General features: G+C 42.6%; 1 protein-coding gene across 1 annotated transcript in view; it reads right to left on the bottom strand.

The window, feature by feature from the left end:
• Positions 1 to 4,163, bottom strand: part of NRF1 (nuclear respiratory factor 1) — a 249,610-nt gene extending 245,447 nt beyond the window's left edge. The window contains exon 1 of the mRNA XM_053716373.1: positions 4,050 to 4,163. The gene's annotated coding sequence lies outside the window, so the exon portion shown is untranslated. The remainder of the gene's footprint in view (positions 1 to 4,049) is intronic.
• Positions 4,164 to 23,452: the final 19,289 nt, after the last annotated feature.

Raw genomic sequence — 23,452 nt, 5'->3', positions numbered from 1 at the left:
AACATGTAATAGTTCAGGGATGTGTACAACATACACTAACCTTCCCTAACCCTAGTTCCTCTCATCCTTTGTTATCCCCTTGAACCCCTTAGCATGTAAGCCTACGAGCCCAGCTGTTTGCAGATCACCTTCATAAGAGCCAATTTACAGCAGTGCAACTCTCGGCAGGGCCCTCTAGCCATTTGCTCACTATAAATATTACCTGCATATCATGCCTAGGTTTATTGCTGTTCAGAATCTGTTGGTGCCTTACAAATAACTGATAATAATCACACTAGGAGATAATGATGTCAAAACAGGGACAGAAACACAAATTAATTAAAACTACAATGGCAAAGGTACTTTGACACTGTAGATGATTTAACAATAAAACAAAGCATTAGTTTGGCCAAGAAAACTACAGTCCCAATATATTGGATGGAATCTCACATAAAAGGTATCAATGATGTATATAATCACACCATAAAAACTGGCCGAATGGTATACTCATAATATCCAGAGCATCTCATTATTACTTGTCCAATGCAGATATACTAAATTATTTATGGTTATGTCCCAAAAATCATGTCATTTTGGCAAGAAGTTAATGTATGGATCAATACATTTGTTGAGAGAAGATGGGTACTGTATGCTTGAAATATATTCTTTTTATATAAAGAATTAGACAGAGCCAAGACTATTACATTTATTAAAGGGTCAGTAAACCTTAAAAATAATGTTATTGAATTCTGCACTATGTGCAGAATTATATAACATTATTTTTAAGGTTTACTGTCCCTTTAATACAATGATTGGCCGAAATTTAATTTTCAGAAAGTGGAAATCAAGACACCCTCTGTGTATAACATAACTGATAAGGGCAGCACATAATCAGATGACTCTGGGAACATTTAACAACTGAGTCTGATAAACAAATTAAAGCTTTTTTTGCCAAGTGGCTAACAATCATTAAAGCGTTACCAACAGATGCTCAAAGACAAGTTATATACCCTTTCCGTAAATTAGAAACAGTAAGTTAGCATTAGCTAATGTTTTTCCACTACAGTGGATAAGAAACTTAGAAGTTGGATAGAGTACTGGGGCATGGGAGTAGTGGGAGAATCCCCATTTATTTTACATGGGTACTTGAAATAGGTATAGATTAATAATCTAGCAAACGTGGTTATGGTTTTGGATTATAATGTTATATTACTGTTATTATTGATTTTGTGTGGAGTATGATTTGATATGGGAAAACTGAGAAACTGGGATATTCTTGTTTAATAGGGAGATCGTATGTAACACTTCTTTGTAATGTACTGTTTGTATTGATTTCTTATGTTTCTCAATAATAAACAACTACATACAGTAGGCCTGTATACTACCACCCAGTACCAGGGTGTATTTTATCAACCATTCTTGGGTGTATATTTTATATACCACCATCCGGGAACATTTAGCTATTTTGCCCCAGGAGCTGCAGACAATGCTCGGGTGTATATTATATGCAGCCCCAGAGAAGGCTGTGCCCAGTTATGTAAAGATATATATATTATTTAGCCTCCAGCACTTCAGGATGGGGGCATATAATTAGTGAATACAACACATGGAATTCTCCTGTTTAGATTATATTCAGCACCAAGAGCTGCAGACCATGTGTGGGATTATATTTTATGTAGCCCCAGGGAAGGCCAAGTCCGTTATATTTATTCCACAGGGCTGCATGTAATTCCTGGGTGTATATTATATGTAGCCCCCAGTACTGCAGGCCATTCCTGGGTGTATATTATATGTAGCCCCCAGTACTGCAAGCCATTACAGTGTGTATATTATATGTAGCCCCCAGTACTGCAGGCCATTCCTGGGTGTATATTATATGTAGCCCCCAGTACCGCAGGCCATTCCCGGGTGTATATTATATGTAGCCCCCAGTACTGCAAGCCATTACAGTGTGTATATTATATGTAGCCCCCAGTACTGCAGGCTATTCCCAGGTATATATTATATGTAGCCCCCAGTACTGCAGGCTATTCCCAGGTATATATTATATGTAGCCCCCAGTACTTCAGGCCATTCCTGGGTGTATATTATATGTAGCCCCCAGTACTGCAGGCTATTCCCAGGTATATATTATATGTAGCCCCCAGTACTGCAGGCTATTCCCAGGTATATATTATATGTAGCCCCCAGTACTGCAGGCTATTCCCAGGTATATATTATATGTAGCCCCCAGTACGGCAGGCTATTCCCAGGTATATATTATATGTAGCCCCCAGTACGGCAGGCTATTCCCAGGTATATATTATATGTAGCCCCCAGTACGGCAGGCTATTCCCAGGTATATATTATATGTAGCCCCCAGTACGGCAGGCTATTCCCAGGTATATATTATATGTAGCCCCCAGTACGGCAGGCTATTCCCAGGTATATATTATATGTAGCCCCCAGTACTGCAGGCTATTCCCAGGTATATATTATATGTAGCCCCCAGTACTGCAGGCTATTCCCAGGTATATATTATATGTAGCCCCCAGTACTGCAGGCTATTCTCAGGTATATATTATATGTAGCCCCCAGTACTGCAGGCTATTCCCAGGTATATATTATATGTAGCCCCCAGTACTGCAGGTTATTCCCAGGTATATATTATATGTAGCCCCCAGTACTGCAGGCTATTCCCAGGTATATATTATATGTAGCCCCCAGTACTGCAGGCTATTCCCAGGTATATATTATATGTAGCCCCCAGTTCTGCAGGCTATTCCCAGGTATATATTACATGTAGCCCCCAGTACTGCAGGCTATTCCCAGGCATATATTATATGTAGCCCCCAGTACTGCAGGCTATTCCCAGGCATATATTATATGTAGCCCCCAGTACTGCAGGCTATTCCCAGGTATATATTATATGTAGCCCCCAGTACTGCAGACTGTTCCCAGGCATATATTATATGTAGCCCCCAGTACTGCAGGCTATTCCCAGGTATATATTATATGTAGCCCCCAGTACTGCAGGCTGTTCCCAGGTATATATTATATGTAGCCCCCAGTACTGCAGACTGTTCCCAGGTATATATTATATGTAGCCCCCAGTACTGCAGGCTATTCCCAGGCATATATTATATGTAGCCCCCAGTACTGCAGGCTATTCCCAGGCATATATTATATGTAGCCCCCAGTACTGCAGGCTATTCCCAGGCATATATTATATGTAGCCCCCAGTACTGCAGGCTATTCCCAGGCATATATTATATGTAGCCCCCAGTACTGCAGGCTATTCCCAGGCATATATTATATGTAGCCCCCAGTACTGCAGGCTATTCCCAGGCATATATTATATGTAGCCCCCAGTACTGCAGGCTATTCCCAGGCATATATTATATGTAGCCCCCAGTACTGCAGGCTATTCCCAGGTATATATTATATGTAGCCCCCAGTACTGCAGGCTATTCCCAGGTATATATTATATGTAGCCCCCAGTACTGCAGACTGTTCCCAGGTATATATTATATGTAGCCCCCAGTACTGCAGGCTATTCCCAGGCATATATTATATGTAGCCCCCAGTACTGCAGGCTATTCCCAGGTATATATTATATGTAGCCCCCAGTACTGCAGGCTATTCCCAGGCATATATTATATGTAGCCCCCAGTACTGCAGGCTATTCCCAGGCATATATTATATGTAGCCCCCAGTACTGCAGGCTATTCCCAGGCATATATTATATGTAGCCCCCAGTACTGCAGGCTATTCCCAGGCATATATTATATGTAGCCCCCAGTACTGCAGGCTATTCCCAGGCATATATTATATGTATCGCCCAGGGCTGCAGGCAATTCCCGGGCTCACACAATGACACCGCTCTAAGGCCCAGTCCGCCTCCCTCCGTGCTCTCTCACACACAGGACACTGCCCCCTCACACACACGGCCTAGTAACACCGTTCCCGCTACGCCCCCCTGCCGGCACAGTGCACAGCTCAGCTGCTGTGTGAGCCCCGGCACCCGAGCTCCGTGCTGCGACTGCGCCGGCGGGGTGAGGTAGCCGGAGATTGCGCGGTAGGGCACTCACCTCAGAGCGGCTGCGCTACAGCGAGCCTGCGCCGTGACACTCGTGCGGGGACCTCACTGAGCTGCAATGGCTGCGGGAGCCCGCGCTGCGCACGGCCAGGCCTGAGCCTCAGACGTCATGACGCTCTGACGTCAGCGCGTGAAGAATCAGCCGGGCGCCATGATGGGAAGGTCGCACCTCAATGTTTAATTATGTATAGATTCGTGTCAGTGTGAGACTAATGACTGAATAAGTACTGATCTGGGACTTAAGCAGTGGTGTCATCTTTCTTGGAAAACAAATACCAGCCCAGCATCTAATTAGAAAAAATATGTATAAATATTTATTTAGTATATAAAACTCAAGCAGATGGGACTTCAGTGATCATCATTTGTTAAAACTTACAGACAGTCCAACATTCTCAGAAGAGGTTTCACTTTTAATATATTATGACATTTGTATCTATTTGTATCTACAATACCTTTAATTTTGGTAAAATACCAACTGGGAGGTCCCCCAGTCCAACAAACCGTCCACCACAAAAGCTTGGATGAGATGGCCAAGTGAAACCAGTAGATGGAATCAACATGACACCTCAGAATAGACCCTTTAGCTCCTGTCAGCCAAATACAGTACATACATCACACCTGATATTAGACCCCTGACCCTGCAGCCCCTGTAAGGCTTATTACCACTCAAGACATCAGATTAGACCTCTGGTTTCTGCATCCCCTGTTAGCTTTTTGTCAATAGTCATCATTTTAGACCGCTGGCCCCAGTCGCCTTATTCCCACATCAGACGTCAGATTAAACTCCTAGCCCTGCAGCCTTATTCCCACATCAGACTTCAGATTAGACCCATGGCCCTGCAGACCAAGTCAGCCTTATTCCCACATTAGACTTTAGATGAGACCCATGGCCCTGAAAGCCCCAGTCAGTCTTATTCCCACATCAGATTAGACCCATGACCCTGCAGCCCCAGTCAGCCTTATTCCCACATCAGATTAGACCCATGACCATGCAGCCCCAGTCAACCTTATTCCCACATTAGACTTTAGATGAGATCCATGGCCCCGAAAGCCCCAGTCAGTCTTATTCCCACATCAGAATTCAGATTAGACCCATGACCCTGCAGCCCCAGTCAGCCTTATTCCCACATTAGACTTTAGATGAGATCCATGGACCCGAACGCCCCAGTCAGTCTTATTCCCTCATCAGACTTCAGATTAGACCCATGGCCCTGCAGCCCCAGTCAACCTTATTCCCACATTAGACTTTAGATGAGATCCATGGCCCCGAAAGCCCCAGTCAGTCTTATTCCCACATCAGACTTCAGATTAGACCCATGACCCTGCAGCCCCAGTCAGCCTTATTCCCACATCGAAATTCAAATTAGACACCTGGCCCTGCAACCCCTATCATCCTTATTCCCACATCAGTCATCAAATTAGAACCCCTGGCCCCAGTCAGCCTTATTCTCACATCATATTTTAATTATGAGACATCTGCATTTTCTGTCAGCCTTATTCCTACATCAGTAATCAGATTAGACCTCTGGTCTCTGCATCCCCTGGCCTCTGTCAGCCTTATTCCCACATCAGACTTCCGATTAGACTCCTGGCCCTGCTGCCCCTGTCAGACAAATTCCCACATCAGATTTCAGATTAGACTCCTGGCCCTGCTGCCCCTGTCAGACAAATTCCCACATCAGATTTTAGATTAGACTCCTGGCCCTGCTGCCTCTGTCAGGCATTGTCCCACATCAGACTTCAGATTAGACTCCTGGCCCTGCTGCCCCTGTCAGCCATATTCCCACATCAGACTTCCGATTAGACTCCTGGCCCTGCTGCCCCTGTCAGACAAATTCCCACATCAGATTTCAGATTAGACTCCTGGCCCTGCTGCCCCTGTCAGACAAATTCCCACGTCAGATTTTAGATTAGACCCCTGACCCTGCAGCCCCTGTAAGGCTTATTACCACTCAAGACATCAGATTAGACCTCTGGTTTCTGCATCCCCTGTTAGCTTTTTGTCAATAGTCATCATTTTAGACCGCTGGCCCCAGTCGCCTTATTCCCACATCAGACGTCAGATTAAACTCCTAGCCCTGCAGCCTTATTCCCACATCAGACTTCAGATTAGACCCATGGCCCTGCAGCCCAAGTCAGCCTTATTCCCACATTAGACTTTAGATGAGACCCATGGCCCTGAAAGCCCCAGTCAGTCTTATTCCCACATCAGATTAGACCCATGACCCTGCAGCCCCAGTCAGCCTTATTCCCACATCAGATTAGACCCATGACCATGCAGCCCCAGTCAACCTTATTCCCACATTAGATTTTAGATGAGATCCATGGCCCCGAAAGCCCCAGTCAGTCTTATTCCCACATCAGAATTCAGATTAGACCCATGACCCTGCAGCCCCAGTCAGCCTTATTCCCACATTAGACTTTAGATGAGATCCATGGACCCGAACGCCCCAGTCAGTCTTATTCCCTCATCAGACTTCAGATTAGACCCATGGCCCTGCAGCCCCAGTCAACCTTATTCCCACATTAGACTTTAGATGAGATCCATGGCCCCGAAAGCCCCAGTCAGTCTTATTCCCACATCAGACTTCAGATTAGACCCATGACCCTGCAGCCCCAGTCAGCCTTATTCCCACATCGAAATTCAAATTAGACACCTGGCCCTGCAACCCCTATCATCCTTATTCCCACATCAGTCATCAAATTAGAACCCCTGGCCCCAGTCAGCCTTATTCTCACATCATATTTTAATTATGAGACATCTGCATTTTCTGTCAGCCTTATTCCTACATCAGTAATCAGATTAGACCTCTGGTCTCTGCATCCCCTGGCCTCTGTCAGCCTTATTCCCACATCAGACTTCAGATTAGACCCATGACCCTGCAGCCCCAGTCAGCCTTATTCCCACATCGAAATTCAAATTAGACACCTGGCCCTGCAACCCCTATCATCCTTATTCCCACATCAGTCATCAAATTAGAACCCCTGGCCCCAGTCAGCCTTATTCTCACATCATATTTTAATTATGAGACATCTGCATTTTCTGTCAGCCTTATTCCTACATCAGTAATCAGATTAGACCTCTGGTCTCTGCATCCCCTGGCCTCTGTCAGCCTTATTCCCACATCAGACTTCCGATTAGACTCCTGGCCCTGCTGCCCCTGTCAGACAAATTCCCACATCAGATTTCAGATTAGACTCCTGGCCCTGCTGCCCCTGTCAGACAAATTCCCACGTCAGATTTTAGATTAGACTCCTGGCCCTGCTGCCTCTGTCAGGCATTGTCCCACATCAGACTTCAGATTAGACTCCTGGCCCTGCTGCCCCTGTCAGCCATATTCCCACATCAGACTTCAGATTAGACTCCTAGCCCTGCTGCCCCTGTCAGCCATATTCACACATCAGACTTCAGATTAGACTCCTGGCCCTGCTGCCCCTGTCAGACAAATTCCCACATCAGACTTCAGATTAGACTCCTGGCCCTTCTGCCTCTGTCAGGCATTTTCCCACATCAGACTTCAGATTAGACTCCTGGCCCTGCTGCCCCTGTCAGCCATATTCCCACATCAGACTTCAGATTAGACTCCTGGCCCTGCTGCCCCTGTCAGCCATATTCCCACATCAGACTTCAGATTAGACTCCTGGCCATGCTGCCCCTGTCAGCCATTTTCCCACATCAGACTTCAGATTAGACTCCTGGCCCTGCTGCCCCTGTCAGCCATATTCCCACATCAGACTTCAGATTAGACTCCTGGCCCTGCTGCCCCTGTCAGCCATATTCCCACATCAGACTTCAGATTAGACTCCTGGCCCTGCTGCCCCTGTCAGCCATATTCCCACATCAGACTTCAGATTAGACTCCTGGCCCTGCTGCTCCTGTCAGCCATATTCCCACATCAGACTTCAGATTAGACTCCTGGCCCTGCTGCCCCTGTCAGCCATATTCCCACATCAGACTTCAGATTAGACTCCTGGCCCTGCTGCCCCTGTCAGCCATATTCCCACATCATACTTCAGATTAGACTCCTGGCCCTGCTGCCCCTGTCAGCCATATTCCCACATCAGATTTAAGATTATACTCCTGGCCCTGCTGCCCCTGTCAGCCATATTCCCACATCAGATTTAAGATTAGACTCCTGGCCCTGTCAGCTTTATGCCAACATCAGATTAGAACTTGATCGCCTGTAGCTACTTCAGACATTTGTCAACCTCTGGTCTTGTCACATACCTCACAACTGTCCTGGATTTTTAAGGATTGTCACAGGCTGGGAGGTTTGCCCGCTGTCCCTCCAATTACTTCACCAGGAAGGGCAAATATTCTGATTTTCATGGACACACCCTGCCCAAAGCACACCTGCTGCTCTATCCCTCCTGTCACAGCAGCTCCACTACAAAACAATGCAGGGCCAACTCACACAAGTCACACTCACCTCCCTGTCGCAGAAAGACTCTGGCAATGTTCTGTTTCATTTAAGCAGTTTGTCTGTATTCAAACACAAGTCAAATATTAGGAGAAAAAAATCCCCAGTAGCTACCCATTTTTTAGAGGCCAATCATGGAGTCAGTCAACTTAGATTCCAAATAATAGAGCATATTTCCCCTTGTAGGCGGGGTGGCGATAGAGAGTGGTATCTGAAACAAAGGGAGGCATTTTGGATATTTAGTTTAAACTCATTAGTACCAATGGGTATGAATAAGGATTATGATTTGTCAGTATTTTTATAGAAAGAATGTACTTGTAACTTGAGGCCTTTATATTAATCAAAGCTAATAAATGATGGCTAATGGAAATATTCCCTGAGAATCTTTCATCCAAGGATAGTTATTTTGCACAAAATAGATACTGTTTTGTATAAAAATATGTATTTGATATATAATGATTTCTTCAAATAATTGTGTATTGTTTCATTCTTCTTTCAATTGTAACAGAGAATAAGATGGTATTGTATATATATTACTTTTTAACAAAAACTGTTAGGATATTTACATATGCTGCTGTAAAAAAAAAGTACTATTGTGGTATATAGAGGGTTAATTATTTTTAAGTGGGTGTGCCCTATGGGGTATATAAGGTGGAAGAGGAAGTGACGGATGTATAGCATGATTAAGGACATGTAGTCTGAAACGTCGCTGCTTCTGTTGTGCTTTTGCTGCAATAAAGAACTGGTTAATATTACTCTTGTTCTCTTGGTATTTTTTATTGAAAAGCAGGGACCTACGTTTAGGAGTGTGCACGTGTCTGGAGCACTATATGGCAACAGTTTTGCAAGAAAGTTATCCGTTTGCAATAGCACTAGAGGGCAGCACTATTTCCTGGTAGTGAGAAAGATGAGGCGCTAGAGAATTGACCCTGCTAGACTAGTGTATTCCCCTCTAAGAAAACAGTGGTAGAAATGTAGTGAATGTAGTCCAGCGCTAAATTAGCATGGGTGGAGCATTTAGTTAAATTATATGATTTGAATATTTTATATATATGTTGCAATCTGGTATTTATATATTTAATGCAGATTATCCTAAGTTATTTATCAACATTCAGTTTAGAAGAGTTAATGAAAAATATATAATGTAAATAAACTTTTATGTATGAACTGATATATATAAGCTTCTTGTCTATATATGGGCTTCTTATCTATATGTAAAAACTAATAAAACATTTGTATAATTAAACAGAAATGCAATGTTCAGCTGCAATGTTGTAGAAAGTAATCAGCAAAGGAGATCCTGTGGTAGTTGTCTTTCCTTTCTTGGCAATTATAATAGCAATCAATAGCTTAGACAAATAAAAATATATAAACAGTGTCAAAGTCAACGCATTTCGCCATTAGGCTTTATCAAGACATCTTGATAAAGCCTCTTTGCTGATTACTTTCTACAACATTGCAGCTGGACGTTGCTACAACCTGCATTTGTTTTTAATCAGCTCTATCAAGTTGCACAGAACAACTGCCAAGTTTTATTTTTTGATCTCCTACTATACAGATCATACTGTTAGTCACTACTAGTGACCGCAAAGATTTCGTTTAAGTCACCACTGTTCGTGACCGCAAAGACCACTCTTAAGTCACAATCTGTGACCGCAAAGATATAACCGCAAGTTAATATATGTAAGTCACAATTTGTGACCGCAAAGACCCTGCTGTATAACATCACTGATGTCCGGTAAAGATTCTACTCCTAGTCACCTCTTGTGACCGCAAAGACCCCACTGTTAGTCACCTCCGTGACCGCAAAGATCTTATCACAGTCACTATAAGTGACCGCTAAGTCCACACTGCGAGGATTGCATTATAGTCACTAAACGTGACCGCACAGTCTAACATCCAAGTCACTGAACGTGAACGCACAGTCTAACATCCAAGTCACTGAACGTGACCGCAAAGACCACACCAATAGAGACATCAGGTGTGCCAAAAGACCAGCGTAAGTTGCAATTTCCCCCAAGACTCCCTAATTATACATGGAATAGGGGAATACACCTTCTGATACATATACAGATTAAAGTTACAAAAATTGCAACATAATAAGCAATTGACAGAATATCAAGGATCACTGGTTATATTGCAACTAAATTGAAACAGCTACGATCACAAGTGTGACGTAGGAAAAGTCACATGACATATTTTAAAATACCAGTCTCTCACTAACGGACCGGTAACAAACACCCGCCATAACAGCGGGTAGGTTATCTCATTTGGAACTTTAAGTTTTTTGAATTCAATATTTTGGACACTATTATTTGTTACATCATATAACAGGTACCTGATTATTAATAGCGGAAACATTAACTAAAGTTATCCAATTGTCTTTTCTGATGCAATCTATGTTATAAGGGAGACGTCCCTTTTTATCTTGTGTTGTTTTTAGCAAGTTATTAAATTTCTGTTTAATTATACAAATGTTTTATTAGTTTTTACATATAGATAAGAAGCCCATATATAGACAAGAAGCTTATATATATCAGTTCATACATAAAAGTTTATTTACATTATATATTTTTCATTAACTCTTCTAAACTGAATGTTGATAAATAACTTAGGATAATCTGCATTAAATATATAAATACCAGATTGCAACATATATATAAAATATTCATTTTATTTCAAAAATAAAAATATTCAAATCATATAATTTAACTAAATGCTCTACCCATGCTAATTTAGCGCTGGACTACATTCACTACAGCACTATTTCCTGCCATATACCGCTGCAGATGCCTACCTAGGTATCTCTTCAACAAAGAATACCATAGGAACAAAGCAAATTTGATAATAGAAGTAAATTGGAAACATTTATAACATTGAGTGCTCTGTCTAAATCACAAAACAGAATGTTTGGGTTTCATATCCCTTTAATCTTACCCATTGTGTCTTTTAGATTTCCTTTTACACAGGATTTTCATCACCTTACATTTAAAGGGAAAGTCAATTAAAATTAAAAAGTGTATGACTAAGTGCATGCAGTTTTTTTAAATCTGATTTCCTTGTATTATAACATTCGCTTTGTTCTCATGGTATCCTTTGCTGATAAGCAAACCTAGGTAGCTTCAGGAGTGAGCAGGTGTTTTTAGCACTATGTTTGCAGCAGTGTATGCAACTATGTTTGTAGCAATGTTATGAATTATTGCAAACACCGAGGCCATAGAGCTCTAAAGGCCTGTTTATGCTCTTTATAAAGTTGGTGTTGATGCTGCAGAAGATTCTTCTAAACAAGGAAAGACACTGGGACTTTCTACACAGTTGAAAATCTTGTCAATAATGATAAAAGTGAAAATATATCTCTCATGGATATCAGGAGGGTCATATGCTACCCCTGGAAATTTGCCCCTTGCATCTAGACATAAATACCCATTTGAGTCACTCTTCTGATAACAGTGAGTGGCCATTTCTTAAAATATACCTTATGCTTACCTTTTAAATTAATTTATTTCATGGTGGTGAGTTTACAATCTATTACTCCTGGGAATTCAACTCCTGGCCACTAGGGGGAGGCAAATATTGGCAAAACTCCAAGGGGACTTAATCCCTCTCACCTTTTCTGGTATGTTATTCTGATACAGTATATAGCTAAGTCAGGAGAAGTAGACAGATAGGACAGGACATAAAAGGGAAAATAAGGTGAAAACTAGAACTAAAAATAATAAAATTGTGCAGGGCTTGTGAACTCTCACCACCATTAAAGAAAGTAGTCAGCTAAGCATAAATTATGTTTTCTTCCATACAGGTGGTGAGAGTCTACAATCTATTACTCCGGGGAACTAATTCCCAAGCTGTGGAGTCCATGACTATTATTGGGCGGGACAAAAACATTTTAAAAAGTCAGGCACTCAATTTTCTGACACGGCTGCCTGGAGGACTGTCCTACCAAAAGCCAAATCAAAGTGCTAGAGTTAAGAAAAGGTATGTAAGGATGACCATGTTGTTGCCATTGTTGATCAATAATAGCCTCATTTTTAAAAAGCCCAGGAAGTCAAAACTTACCTAGTAAAATGGGCTGTAAAGCGTCTTGTGGGAGACTTTTCCACCTCCAAGAAGCCTTGTGAAATGAGTTACAGCCAAGAAGCTAAAGAAACGGCTGTGGGCTTCTGGGTCCTGATGTAGATCTCAGAAATTAATAAACTAGAGGATTATCTAAAATCCCTTGTAGCTTGTATGTAAGTAACATTTTCAAAGCTCTCATTACATCTAAATTATGTAGGAATTTAATTGAATTTTGAGGCTTTGGACAAAGAGAAAGAACAACAATTTCACAAATAATGTTAACAGAAGACACCACCTTTTGACAAAAGTCAAATTTTTGTCCTTAAAACCACCTTATCCTGGTTAAAAAAGCGTCTGGGAAACGCAGTTTGGGAGGTTGCACTACTAGGTTGTACTACTAGGTTGTACTACTGCTCCCCCTACCTGTTCATTCCACCTAGACTGATCCAGATCAATACAAACAAACCTTCTAGGTCTAGGACGCATTGCTCGCCCGCACACTTTGGGACCAATCTGAATTGTTTGGTTACCGGTGACTGGGATAACTCCATGATAAAAAGGTGACGTTCACTACAGAAGAATAAAGGTAAATACCCTTTTTTTCACTTGTATATTGTCCGGACCTTATCCTTTTAGTTTTGGAGTGCAATATCACACTGCTTTTACTAATGCTGTGGCTACTAAACTGAATTTGAAAAGTGACCTTCATATAAACTGTTTCAGCAATGTGTGGAAGGCTTTGTATTTGGTAGCTCAACGGATTGCTAAAATTAAAAAGCCACACACAATTGGACAAGAACTCATACTTCCAGCGGCGGTTGAAATCTGTGATGTTATGCTCGGGACAGAAGCAGCTAATAAGCTGAAAGCAGTACCTCTCTCAAATGACACAGTATAAGGTTTGTTTCCTGGTTGTGCAGAAATATAGGAACTCAGCTGCAGACTTAATGAGAACTGAATATGTATCAGTTAGTTGAACAGGCTATTAAGTAGCATAGACTGTTTGATGAAGTGAAATAAAGTTAATGTAATTTACATAGGAGGAAATAGAGTTATAATTCACTCTATTATTGACTCTGATATCAGGATAGGAGTAAGATTCTGAAATGTAAGAAGAGTTCCAAATTACTCCTTCATAGATTAGCCAGCAGGTATTGAAGGGAATAATGTGCACAGCGAGGACTAGCACAGTTCATCCAAAAGGTAAGCAAGCAGGTTATAGCAAAGGACTTAGGTGTTAAGTTTTCCTTTACAGCGTTACCATGATGAGGGAAAACCTATGAGCACAGAGTCTTTGTACTAGCCCGCTATAGAGCCGAGATCAGTAACCGCTGGTAGGAGGAGCTGAGACTCTGACTGACAGCGGCACAAGCGACTGTGAAAAATGAAGCTCCGGTCACAGAAGAGGTAAGCGGCTGTCTCTAAATGAGTGTTTGAACTGTAGGAGAGACAACCAGTTGAGTGCAATGTCAGAAGGCTTGATAAGATGGTAAGTGAAGTCCCGCTGAGAAGGCGTGTGGCTTGTAAGCAGCTGCAGGTAAAGTGCCGCTTACGGCAAAACATGAAATGTGATAAATCCTTAGTGCAGCAGAGGGTATTAGGAGCAATATGAAAATCACTGTGTTATAATCCTCCAGAGGAAAAAGGATAAGTAGAAGGAAAAAAGCTTTGTAATCCACAAGGAGAGCTTGATAGAGAACTCAGTAGCAAAGATAGCAGGACTGCTACAAACAGCTACATGTGCAATAACTAAGCACCTGTCTGCAGTCAGGTGATGACTTAAATGCAGACAGGTAGAGACCATGTGATTGAAAGGTAACTGGAAAAAGCGGACTGGAATCCTTACATACGCCCCCCCTTCAAGGAAGCTGATCCTCGGCTTGATGCTTAGGACGATCAGGGTACCGTCTATGGAACCGAGAGAGAAGACGAGGGGCATCAATGAGTGTATAAGGCTCCCAGGTGAGAAACCCTTCCATCGAACAAGATACTGTAGTTCACCATTCAGAATCCTGGAGTCAAGAAGGTCCTGAACGTCAAAGGAATCGGCAAAGCTGGAGGGGGTAGGATACTAGAAGTAGGCAACAAATCGGTAGCTGGTTTTAACAAAGAGATATGGAAGGTTGGATGGATGGGTATGGAGGACGGAAGTTCCAAAGTCACTGCATTGGCGTTGACAACTCTAGTAATGAGGAACGGACCAATGTACAAGCCAGAGAGTTTTTTACAGGGAACAGGCATTTTGATGTTCTTTGTGGAGAGCCATACCCTATCACCAACAGCATATGTGGGAGCAGGTCTCCTACGTAAGTCGTAGTACTTCTTTTTAGAGGCTAGAGAGTTTTGCAAGTTCCGTTTCAAGAATTGGAAATTCTCTGCTATGGTTTGCAGCAGGTCATCAACTGTCGGGGAATAGACTGGTTGGTTATCATGGATGTTGAAAGAGGGATGAAAAGCATAGTTAGCGAAGAATGGTGAAAGGTTAGTAGAACTGTGGTTGGAATTGTTATAAGCAAATTCTGCCATATATAAATACTGTGCCCGGTTGTTTTGATGATACGAGCAGTAACAGCGAAGATACTGCTCAAGCCACTGGTTTAGCCTTTCAGTTTGTCCATTCGTTTGCGGATGGAAAGCTGTGCTTAGACGATGATCTATCTGCAAATGCTGTGAAAGATGTCTCCAAAACTTGGAGGTGAACTGCGTACCTCTATCAGTTGTTATGATACTAGGTAAGCCATGATAACGAACAACCGTATTCAGGAACAACTGTGCTGTTTCACTGGATGTGGGCAGTTTATGGTATGGAATGAATATAGCCATTTTGGTAAGAATGTCCGTGACAACTAAGATGGTATTGAAGCCCAAACTACTGGGTAGTTCTACTAGAAAATCCATACCTATGTGGAACCAAGGTCTATCAGGTATTTCGATAGGTAGAAGTTGACCATAGGGTTTGTTCCTGTCCTTTTTAGAGGTAATGCAAATCGTACAGGCTTGTATATATTTCTTAATAGTAGATATCATATTAGGCCACCAATAACATCTACCAAGAAGATTTTTGGTTCTATTTATACCAGGATGACCAAGAAGAGGAGGGTCATGGTGTTGCTTGATTAGATCCGTCCTAAGGTCTTCTGGCACGTATAACTTATTTCCATGGAAGTACAGGTTGTTTCGAAGTTGTCGATGGGGTATGCCATTATCTGATTGTAGAGAACGTTGTACTTGTGACTCAAAGGTAGGTAGGATACCTAGGAATCTTTCAGCCGGAATAATAGAGGTGGTTTCTTGTGTGTTTGGTGGTCTAGGTAGGCGTCTGGAAAGTGCATCAGCCTTGCCGTTCTTAGCACCAGGTCTGTAGATGATTTGGTAATTGAACCTGCTAAAGTATAGGCTCCAACGAACTTGTCTACTAGAAAGCGTTTTATTTTTTTGAAGGTATTCGAGATTGCGATGATCCGTATAGATGAGTATGGGGTTAGTCTTCCCCTCCAACAGATGTCTCCAGTTCTCGAAAGCCCTCTTAATTGCAAGCAACTCCTTTTCACCTATGGAGTAATTTAACTCAGCAGGAGAAAGTAACTTAGAATAAAAAGCAACAGGATGTAGAGGCTCCTTTAGACTCTTCCGTTGGGACAAAACTGCTCCAAGAGCATAGTCCGAGGAATCAACTTCGAGAATGAATTGGAGGGACGGATCAGGGAACTGTAGTATAGGGGCCGAGGTGAAAGAATCCTTGAGTGAAATAAAGGCTTGAGTAGCAGCTTCATTCCAACGGAATGGTACGTTAACACTAGTGAGTGTGGTGAGTGGTTTAACTTTATGGGAAAAGTTTTTAATGAACTTTCTATAGTAGTTGCTGAACCCAAGAAAACGTTGCAAATCCTTCCTGGTACTCGGTTGAGGCCAAGTTCTAACGGCATCAACCTTGCTATCTTGCATCTTGATGCCATTTGGTCCAATAGTATAACCCAGAAAATCTATTTTAGTCGTATGGAAGACACATTTCTCCAACTTAGCATAAAGCCGGTGGACTTGAAGACGGGACAGTATCCAACTAACATGTTTGATGTGTTCATCCAAGTTGTTCGAATAGATTAAAATATCATCGAGGTAGACTACTACGCAAGTATCAAGAAGGTCATGAAAGATGTCGTTCACGAAATATTGGAACGTTGCAGGAGCATTGGTGAGGCCAAAAGGCATGACGAGGTATTCAAACAGGCCATACCGAGTTCGAAAAGCGGTAAGCCACTCGTCGCCTTCTCTAATCCTAACGAGATTATAGGCACCTCTTAAATCCAATTTAGTGAAAATGTTGGCGTTTTGTAGCTTTTCAATAAGTTCCGGTATAAGCGGCAACGGATATCTGTTCTTGATTGTGATTTTATTCAATTCTCTGAAATCTATTGTAGGCCGTAGAGAATTGTCCTTGTTCCTGACAAAGAAGAAACCAGAAGCTGCTGGAGAAACAGAAGGACGAATTAAGCCTTTCTTAATGTTCTCGTCCAAGTAGGTCTTAAGGTGATCGAGTTCTGGTTGTGACAAAGGATAGAGATGCCCAAAAGGTGGTGAAGTACCAGGTTTTAGATCAATGGGGCAGTCGTAGGACCGGTGAGGTGGCAGCGTTTCTGCCTCCTTTTTGCTGAATACTTCTGCAAACTTCGAATATACCTCTGGGACCTGAGTGGAATCTACGAGTTGCAATAAAGGTTAATGCTGGAAGCAAGTTTGTTTGCAATAAGGTGATGTAAAATCAACATTTAGGGAGCTCCAGGAGATCTGTGGTTCATGTAAGCAAAGCCAGTGTATTCCTAACACAATAGGGAAAAGAGGTGAGGTGATAACATCAAAGGTGATGTATTCCTGATGTAAACCAAGAGTAGTAACAAGAATCGGGATTGTGTGGTGGATGATAGGACCAGAGGATATTTCAGAACCATCGACTACTTTAATAGAAACAGGAGACAATTTTTTAATTAGAGGTATTTTATTTTTCGCTACAAGGGAAACATCAATATAATTGCCCTGTGCTCCGGTGTCAATTATAGCCTCTGTCTTCATGTGCTTTTTGTCCCACTGTAACGAGAGAGGTAATATACAGTGAGCAGGTTGATCATACACAATCAGAGAAGTCAAAGAAGAATAGGACTTACTGGTTTTGTTCTTGCGTAAAGAAGTGCACTCTCTGATTGAGTGAGAAGCTGATCCACAATACATACACAATCCTCTTGTCTTTCGTCTAAATCTTTCTTCAGAAGAGAGAGGGCCTCTGAAGACACCTATTTCCATAGCCTCAGGATTACTTGAGCTAGCAGTATGAGAAACTGGTACATGAGCAGGTTGGGTAGACTTTCTAGGACTGGAGTCAGTGTATTGGCGTTCGGATCTTCGTTCTCTCAACCTCCGGTCAATTTGCATGGAGAGTCTAATAAGACCTTCCAGTGAATCAGGGAGCTCAGTGCGAGCCAACTCATCCTTCACCTGATCCGATAGTCCCAGGCGAAATTGATTCTTTAATGCGATGGTGTTCCACTGGCTGTCAGTAGCATATTGTTTAAAGTCTGTTATATAAGATTCAACAGGCCTGTTCCCTTGTTTTAGTTTCCTCAGTTTGGTTTCTGCTGTGAGCTGTAGATTAGAATCTGAATATAGCTCATCCAAAACTGCAAGAAATGACTCAAGTGAGGACAAAAGGGGACTATCGGTCTCAAACAGGGTATCAGCCCAGGTGCGGGGTTCCCCGCGTAGGTATGTAATCATAGTTAAGACCTTCACCCTGTCATTTGGGTAAGTATATGGTTTTAAATTGAAGGTTAAGAGACAAGCATTTCTGTATTGGCGGTATAGATAGATATCTATCCCCACTAAATAAATCTGGGGGGGAAATATGCGGTTCAACAGATGACTCAGTAGTATATGATTTAGAGGGGGCTATGTCTTTAAGAGCCTTCCTTAAGCTGTTGTTTTCAGCCTTAAGTTCCCTCAAAACTTGGGTGAGCTCATCTACTCTTTGAGACAGATTATACACAATGTTAGGTAAGTCTGCTGGTTCCATCGTAGAAAAGGCTTAGTTATTCTATAAGGTTTGTTTCCTGGTTGTGCAGAAATATAGGAACTCAGCTGCAGACTTAATGAGAACTGAATATGTATCAGTTAGTTGAACAGGCTATTAAGTAGCATAGACTGTTTGATGAAGTGAAATAAAGTTAATGTAATTTACATAGGAGGAAATAGAGTTATAATTCACTCTATTATTGACTCTGATATCAGGATAGGAGTAAGATTCTGAAATGTAAGAAGAGTTCCAAATTACTCCTTCATAGATTAGCCAGCAGGTATTGAAGGGAATAATGTGCACAGCGAGGACTAGCACAGTTCATCCAAAAGGTAAGCAGCAGGTTATAGCAAAGGACTTAGGTGTTAAGTTTTCCTTCACAGCGTTACCATGATGAGGGAATACCTATGAGGCACAGAGTCTTTGTACTAGCCCGCTATAGAGCCGAGATCAGTAACCGCTGGTAGGAGGAGCTGAGACTCTGACTGACAGCGGCACAAGCGACAGTGAAAAATGAAGCTCCGGTCACAGAAGAGGTAAGCGGCTGTCTCTAAATGAGTGTTTGAACTGTAGGAGAGACAACCGGTTGAGTGCAATGTCAGAAGGCTTGATAAGATGGTAAGTGAAGTCCCGCTGAGAAGGCGTGTGGCTTGTAAGCAGCTGCAGGTAAAGTGCCGCTTACGGCAAAACATGAAATGTGATAAATCCTTAGTGCAGCAGAGGGTATTAGGAGCAATATGAAAATCACCGTGTTATAATCCTCCAGAGGAAAAAGGATAAGTAGAATCCAGTTGACAAAGGAAAAAAGCTTTGTAATCCACAAGGAGAGCTTGATAGAGAACTCAGTAGCAAAGATAGCAAGACTGCTACAAACAGCTACATGTGCAATAACTAAGCACCTGTCTGCAGTCAGGTGATGACTTAAATGCAGACAGGTAGAGACCATGTGATTGAAAGGTAACTGGAAAAAGCGGACTGGAATCCTTACACACAGTGAGGAGGAGAATTTAAGAACTCACGCCTGATATTCAGTCACAGCTACTGGATAGATTGCGCACCTGTGAGAAATGTTGTATTCAGTTGGACGAATCTACAGACATTGCTGGTGCGACTCAGTTGATCGTTTTGGTTCGCTATCCATGGGAAGGGAACATTTTGGAGGACTTTCTGTTCTGCAAAGAGGTGTCTGGGAGGAAAACGGGTGAAGAAATATTCAGACTCTTGGATGCTTTCATGACTGAAGCGGGACTTAGCTCGGAAATATGTGTGGTTGATTGTACGGATGGTGCGGGGGCTATGACGGACCAAAAAAGTGGGGTTGTTGCGCAGATAAAGGCTGTCAACCTGAAGGTTATGGCTACGCACTGTATGCTGCTTCGACAGGCGCTGGCATCAAAACACATGGAACCAAACCTTCACATTGTTTTAAACACAGCTGTGGCGGCAGTTAATTTTGTGAAGTCAAGGGCATTGCAGACACGTTTGTTTGGACAACTTTGTAGGGAGATGGGGGCGTATGACACACTGCTGTATCACTGTGAAGTGCGATGGCTTTCTTGTGGTAAAGTTTTGCAGCGGGTGTTCGAGCTACGTAGTGGGATGGCGGAGTTTATGAGAGAGCACAAACCCGATTTTGCAGAGTTTTTTTCCGATCCGGATTTTGTAGCCAAATTGGCATATCTTGCCGACATATTCAACTTGCTCAACAGCCTCAATATCTCAATCCAAGGAGGCTATGCATCTATCCTGTAAGTCAGCGACAAAATCACTGCCTTCATGAAGAAAACGGAGCTATGGAAAAAAAGGATACAAGACGGAGTAACAGACATGTTTCCCCAAATGACAGAATTTCTTCACAAAAACAACCTGTCTGTGGCTATAGTGAGCGAGGTAGCCATCTCTCACCTCACTGCACTAAGCAAGCACTTCAACTCTTACTTCTCCAATGTGAACACCGATGCCTGGGACTGGGTGTGGGATCCCTTTGCCCCAAGTGCAACAACAAGTGGCCTTACTGGTAAGGCAGAAGAGGAGCTTTTGGACTTATCCTCTGATAGGACATTGAAGGCCCGATTCCAACAGGTGTTTTTTGCTGATTTCTGGCCTTACCTCTCACATGAGTATCCTGAATTCACTACTGAGGCAATGAGAATGTTGCTACCCTTATCTACCACATACCTCTGTGAGTCATCATTCTAAACTTTGACTGCAATGAAGACTAAGTACAGAGCTCACTTGCATGTGGAGAACGATCTGAGAGTCTGCTTGTCATCCATCCCTCCAAGAGTGGATAAACTGTGTAGTGAGAGACAGGCTCACCCATCTCATTAAGGATGATCTCATCAAAAGAGTTATTGTGAACTGTGTGAGATAAGAATGTGATGTATGTATAGCCCAATGTACAAAATGTTATAAAAGTAATATGTTTAATTACTATGATGTTTTCTGTAACTGTCTCTTGAAAACTTTAATTAGTTTATTATTTTAAAGTTGAAACACTACCGCCCCATATCACTGCTCCCGCTAGCTTCAAAATTCCTTGAAAAACTAGTTTTCGATCGCCTAACCCAATTCCTGTCCTCCAACTCATTGCTCGACCCCCTGCAATCTGGCTTCCGTCCCCAACACTCAACTGAGACTGCCCTCACCAAGGTTACTAACAATCTCCTTTCTGCTAAAAACAAAGGCTACTACTCTATACTCATATTACTTGACCTCTCTGCTGCCTTTGACACTATTGACCATCCCCTTCTCCTACGGACTCTCAGCTCTCTTGGGGTCTGTGACACTGCCCTCTCCTGGATTCACTCCTGTCTCTCTAACAGATCCTTCTCCGTCTCTTTTGCTGGTGACTCCTCCTCTCTTTTGCCTCTGTCTGTTGGAGTACCTCAAGGCTCCGTCCTGGGTCCTCTACTCTTCTCTATTTACACTTCTTCACTGGATAAACTTATCAACAGCTATGGCTTAAGCTATCATCTCTACGCTGATGATACCCAGATCTACCTTTCCACCCCTGCACCCTCTCCTTCTGTCAATTCTCACTTCAGGGACTGCTTATCCGGCATTTCCTGGATGGCCTCTCACCACCTAAGAATACACATGTCCAAGACCGAACTACTTCTAATTCCCCCCTCTAACTCTACTCCAGTTTCTAATTTTTCTATCACTGTTGGTGGCACCACTATCTCCCCATCAACCCAAGTCCGCTGCCTCGGAGTCACGCTTGACTCAAATTTGTCCTTCATTCCCCACATCCAATTGCTCTCTTCCTCCTGCCACAACCACCTACGCAATATCTCCAAAATGCGTCCGATTCGTGCTGAAACTACTAAACAGGTAATCTACTCCCTGGTAATTTCCCGACTTTACTACTGTAACAACTTACTAACTGGCCTCCCTCTCTCCCGCCTCTCTCCCCTCCAATCCATCCTAAATGCATCTGCCAGGCTAATCCACCTCTCTCGATGCTCTGTTTCTGCTGCACCTCTCTGTGAGTCCCTTCACTGGCTCCCCATTCATAACAGAGTTAAATTCAAAATTCTCACCCTGACCTACAAAGCCCTCACCAGTGCTGCCCCACCCTACCTGTCCTCATTCATCAACAAATATACTCCTGCCCGCCCCCTAAGATCCAACAATGACCTGCTTCTTGCGTCCTCTACCATCACCTCCTCTCATGCTAGACTACAGGACTTCTCTCGTGCGGCACCAACCCTCTGAAACGCACTTTCTCGCACTGTCAGACTTGCCCCTAACCTCTCCTCCTTTAAACGTTCCCTAAAGACCTTTCTGTTCAGGGAAGCTTATCAATCAACTTATTAACAAACTAACTTCACTTAACTAACAGTTGCCCTCTATCTCCTCACTAATATCATTCTCACCTTTGCAGTCCCTACCTCCTGTTTCCCATCCTCCTACCCATCTAGATTGTAAGTTCCCACGGGAATAGGGCCCTCAATTCCCCCTGTATTTGTCTGTAAAATGTTGTCTTTTATCTTATTGTTTCTCCATTGTACTGTTATCCTTGTACCCATGGGCAGCACTGCGGAATCTGTTGGCACTTTATAAATAAAGAATAATAATAATAAAAATACTTAAAGTTAAACTCATCTTTAGACTGGTCATTTTAAATGCCAGGCTTGCTACTGTTGATTTTATGAAAGTTGTTAATACAAATTAAATTAAAGTAAATGCTATCAAGTTGAGTCCAAATGCACTTTGAATAAAATTACTCTAACTGTAAGTGATATTAACATGATTGAAATTGAAATGTGTTCTGTTTATCACAGTGAAACAGGTCTGAATTTATTTGGGTTGAAATGTTTAAGAAGTCCCAATGGCAACTAAGACTATAAATTGTAATAAGCATATGCTTACTTAGTAATAATATTACACAGGGGTCCTTGGAACCCATAATGTAGAGGACTTTTGGTTCCTGGATTGACGAATGGAACGAAAACATACGGCTAGATTACAAGTTTTGTCGGTAACGCTCCTTATTTTTTCAGCGCTGACTTTAAAAAACGCTGGTATTACAAGTTTTCTGAATGGCTGCGTTAGCCTCAGAAAAGTGAGTGTTGAGCAAAATTTAGCTCCACTTCTCACAGTAATACCAGCGTTGCTTACGGTAGCGGTAAGCTGGAAAAACATGCTCGTGCACGATTTCCCCATAGGATACAATGGGGCTGAGCTGGCTGAAAAAACCTAACACCTGCAAAAAAGCAGCGTTCAGCTCCTAACGCAGCCCCATTGATTCCTATGGGGAAATACTACACCTAACACCCTAACATGAACCCCGAGTCGAAACACCCCTAATCTTACACTTATTAACCCCTAATCTGCCGCCCCCGCTATCGC

This window comes from Bombina bombina, chromosome 6, assembly GCF_027579735.1.
Source record: "Bombina bombina isolate aBomBom1 chromosome 6, aBomBom1.pri, whole genome shotgun sequence".
Lineage (NCBI taxonomy): Eukaryota > Metazoa > Chordata > Amphibia > Anura > Bombinatoridae > Bombina > Bombina bombina.
Note: the sequence above shows the minus strand (reverse complement) of the source record. Positions and strands in the feature narration are given on the sequence as shown.